A 4,190-nucleotide genomic window follows, 5' to 3' on the forward strand; every position below is an offset into this window, starting at 1 on the left:
TGGTTTACTGAGTTATGTACAAAAGGGGCTAGACAAAATGCACAGAGCAGTAATCCACACCTGCAGATCATAACCTTTCCCATGTTAAGTGGAACAGAACAATATGCGGATGCTCATATAAAAGCAAATTCTCCTGAAGAGATCCATGAGCAGTTAAGAGACATAAGTATTGAGGCATGGGAAAGGATTCCACCTGTAGGAGAGCATTATGGCTCTTGGACTAAAGTAATTAAAAAACCTAGTAAACCCTATGTTGAATTTTTATCACGATTGAAATTGACCTTGGAATGTGCTGTTGTGGGAGAGGCTGCACAGCAACAACTGCTGCGCGTGTTGGCTTATGAGAATGCTAATGAGGACTGTAGATGGATGAGCCCTGTTGCCTATTATAGAATATGGGGATGTGAATATATATTTAAGGGCCTGCAAAGACTTTACATCTGAATCCAGGCCTATGCAGGTGTTTGCTGAAACTATAGCCACTACCTGGCATGATTTGCAAACAAACCTTCTAATCTAAAGTGTTTTGGATGTGCTCAAATGGGACATATAAAGAAAAATTTTAAAAAGACTACTGATGTTAACGAGAGAAGACCTGGAATTTGCCCTAAGTGTAAAAAGGGAAGCACTGAGCAAGGGAGTGTAGAGCAAAAAGAGACAATAAAGGAATTCCTATAAAAGATGCTTACCTTATGCAGGGAAATTCTCCATCGGGCTAGCCCCGGGGTCCAGGATTAATAACCGAGGGCAGCCAACCATCTTTTCCCTCGTCCCTGCCACAGCCCACAACGCCGCAGTGGACATACCAGCCTTAAAAGATTTTATTTTGAAAGGTGGTGATAAGCCACAAAAAATTCCTACCAGAGTTTATGGGCCTTTACCTGAAGGAATATTTGGCCTATTGACCGGTAGATCCAGTCTTAATACAAAAGGAGTTTTAGTACATTTAGGAATTATTGATGCTGACTATATTGGGGAAATAAAAATTTTAATGTCAGCTTCTGCAGATAATTCCTTTAAAAAGGGAGAACGAATTGCTCAAATTTTATTACCATATATATCTATTGGAAAGTCATTTAAACCCCACATTGGGGGATTTGGAAGTATTAACCAACAAAAATGTGTTTTGGACTATTCATATTACTAAAATGCAGCCTAAGATTAAGATTAATATTCAGGAAAAGATATTGACAGGACTAATAGATACTGGCACAGATATTACAATTATTAACACTCATGAATGGCCTAATCATTTATTATATAAAATAATCTCCTGTAATATTAAAGGAGTTAGCAATACTCCTGTAAATTTTATAGGACAAGCATTGTTGTATGTTACAATAACCTCAGAAGATGGACAGACAGCTGTCCTTAAACTTTATATTATGTAAGTTCCAGTTAACATAATTGGTAGAGATGTACTGGAACAATGGGGAGGTCATATTCAATTTTAACATTTTTAGGTGGAGCCCATAATGATATTATGGAAATCTGAGGAACCCCTTTGGATTGAGTAATGGCCTTTATCTAAAGAAAAATTAGAAGCAGCTCATCAATTAGTTGAAAAACTGTTAACCAACGGACATATTGAGCCGTCTATGTCACCATGGATTTCTCCAATATTTGTTATTAAAAAGAAGTCAGGGAAATGGAGATTGCGGACTGATTTACGAGGAGGTAAGGCATCCATATACCCTATGGGGGCTTTACATCCTGGTATACTGTCGCCTGCAATGCTTCCTAAAAATTGGCCAATAATAGTAATAGATTTACAAGATTGCTTTTTTACCATTCCTGTACATGTAAAAAATTGTAAAAGACTTGCCTTTTCTTTACCACAAATAAATCATCAAGCCCTTCATCAGCGCTTCCAATGGAATGTGTTGCCCAAAGGAATGATAAATTTTCCAACTATGTGTCAGATATATGTTGATAAGGCCTTGAAATCTGTTAGACAAAAATGGCCTCACATTTATATTTGTCATTATATGGATGATATTTTAGTTGCAGGACCAAATATGACAGAATTAGAAATGGTGTTACAGTCCTTACCCTCTATATTTAAAGACTTTGGATTAATAATAGCACCTGAAAAAATACAAAAAGACATGGTGGTAAAATATTTAGGATTTGTTGTCTGTAGACAAACAGTTGCACCTCAAAAGATATCTTTACGACGTGATCAATTACATATGTTAAATGATTTTCAAAAGTTACTAGGAGATATTAATTGGATGGAACTGGCCTTAGGAATTCCAACTTATCAATTACATAATTTGTTTTCATTGTTACAAGGGGAGCCTGATTTACATAGCAAAATAACTTTAACTAAGGAAGCTGAAAGAGAAGTACAATTTGTAGAACAGAGAATAAAAAAATGGTTTTACATTGAGTAACACTAAATCAACTCTTAAATTTATATGTTTTAGATACATGGAAATACCCAACAGGAATTATAGGACAAAATGAGATACCATTAGAATGGATTTATAAATGGCATAGAATTACAAAAAGTATTACTTATGAACAACAGTTGGCAATTATTATTAACAGGCCAGGCAATGGGTATTTACCCTATCAGGGTACGTTTTATTTGAAATTATCTTTCCTTTGCCAAAAGACCAAGTAAAATATTTGTTAAACATGTCTGAAATGCTATAAATAGCATTAGTAAATTTTACTGGGCAATTTTCCTATTATTTTCCCAAAGGTAGATTGTGGGATTGCTTGCGTAAACAACAATTTGTCATTAATAATATAATTACCAAGGCCCCTATTTCCACTGCTCTTACCGTTTTTACAGATGGCTCCAAAACAAAAAGTGCTTATTGGACAACAAATAAATATTGGGTAAAAACAACTACTTTAGCATCAGTTCAAGAAAATGAACTTTTTGCTATTATTAAGATGCTACAAGATTTTGTGGGAGATATTAATTTGTTACTGATTCTGCCTATGCTGTAGGGGTTGTGACTAATATAGTCACTGCTGTTACTTATTCATCTAAACCCCAGCTAAACCAATTATTTAAACAATTACAAGCATTACTGCAACAACGTAATGCCAAAGTGTTTGTAACTCACATTAGGGCTCACTCTTCATTACCTGAATACCTTGTATATGGCAATAATCAGGTTGATAAATTAGTTTTGCTTCTGCTAAACAAGATCATGCTCATTTACATAAAAATGCTGGCCATTTACATATGCATTATAAAATACCTTATTCTCAAGGTAAACAAATTATCAAAAGGTGCCCTATCTGCAGACCAATGCATTTGAGAGTTGTACCTGCTGGAGTCAATCCCGAGGATTACAACCTAACGAGCTCTGGCAAATGGATATAATCCATGTACAAACCTTTGGCCATTTTTCCTTTGTACATGTTATAATAGATACTTATTCCAAATTTGGGCTTTTGCCCTTACGGGAGAAACTGTTAACCATGTAATAGAACACTTATTGGAAGCTTTTGCCATTATGAGAGTGCCTGCCAAATAAAGACTGATAATGGATCAGCCTATAAAAGTATCAAATTTAAAAGACTTTGTGAACGTTATGAGGTGGTACATATTACAGGAATAGAATATAACTCCCAAGGACAATCCTTTATTGAACGAGTTCATTGCACACTAAAACAACAAATCAAAAAATTAAAAAGGAGGAAAAGGTTGGATGAAGGTATGGATATTTTGTGGTTTGCCATGCAAAATCCTAAAATAATTTTACATCAAGCTTTTTTTGTTCTTAACTTTTTAAACTTACCACAAGGTGATATTTTAACTAGAGCTGCGCGCCATTTTGAACAAATATCACAAAAACCTTATTTAAATGCTCCCACATGGATTAAGATTACATTGAAAGCAGAATGGCAACTGGGAACATTATTACATAAGGGGCGATGATAGAGTTTTGTGTCTACACAGGATGGCAAACAATACTGGCTTCCTGCACAATGGATACAGATGCGGCCCAGTGAGGACAGCCCCTATCCTTCAAGGAATCGGCCACCAGGTGAGGAAGAATAAATCCCCACTGCCCACCTGGGGGCAGGTATAAAAGTTGACTAGAGAAGGACAAAACATGTTACAACGCACTGGTAAACCTGTCACAGCTGAGAACTTGTTCTGGCCATGTGTGCCCTGCTTACTGTAAACCCTGTCCATGCTAATGCTAATGTAAGCTATTGGG

This window comes from Dipodomys spectabilis, unplaced genomic scaffold, assembly GCF_019054845.1.
Source record: "Dipodomys spectabilis isolate Male_0828 unplaced genomic scaffold, ASM1905484v1 ptg000396l, whole genome shotgun sequence".
Lineage (NCBI taxonomy): Eukaryota > Metazoa > Chordata > Mammalia > Rodentia > Heteromyidae > Dipodomys > Dipodomys spectabilis.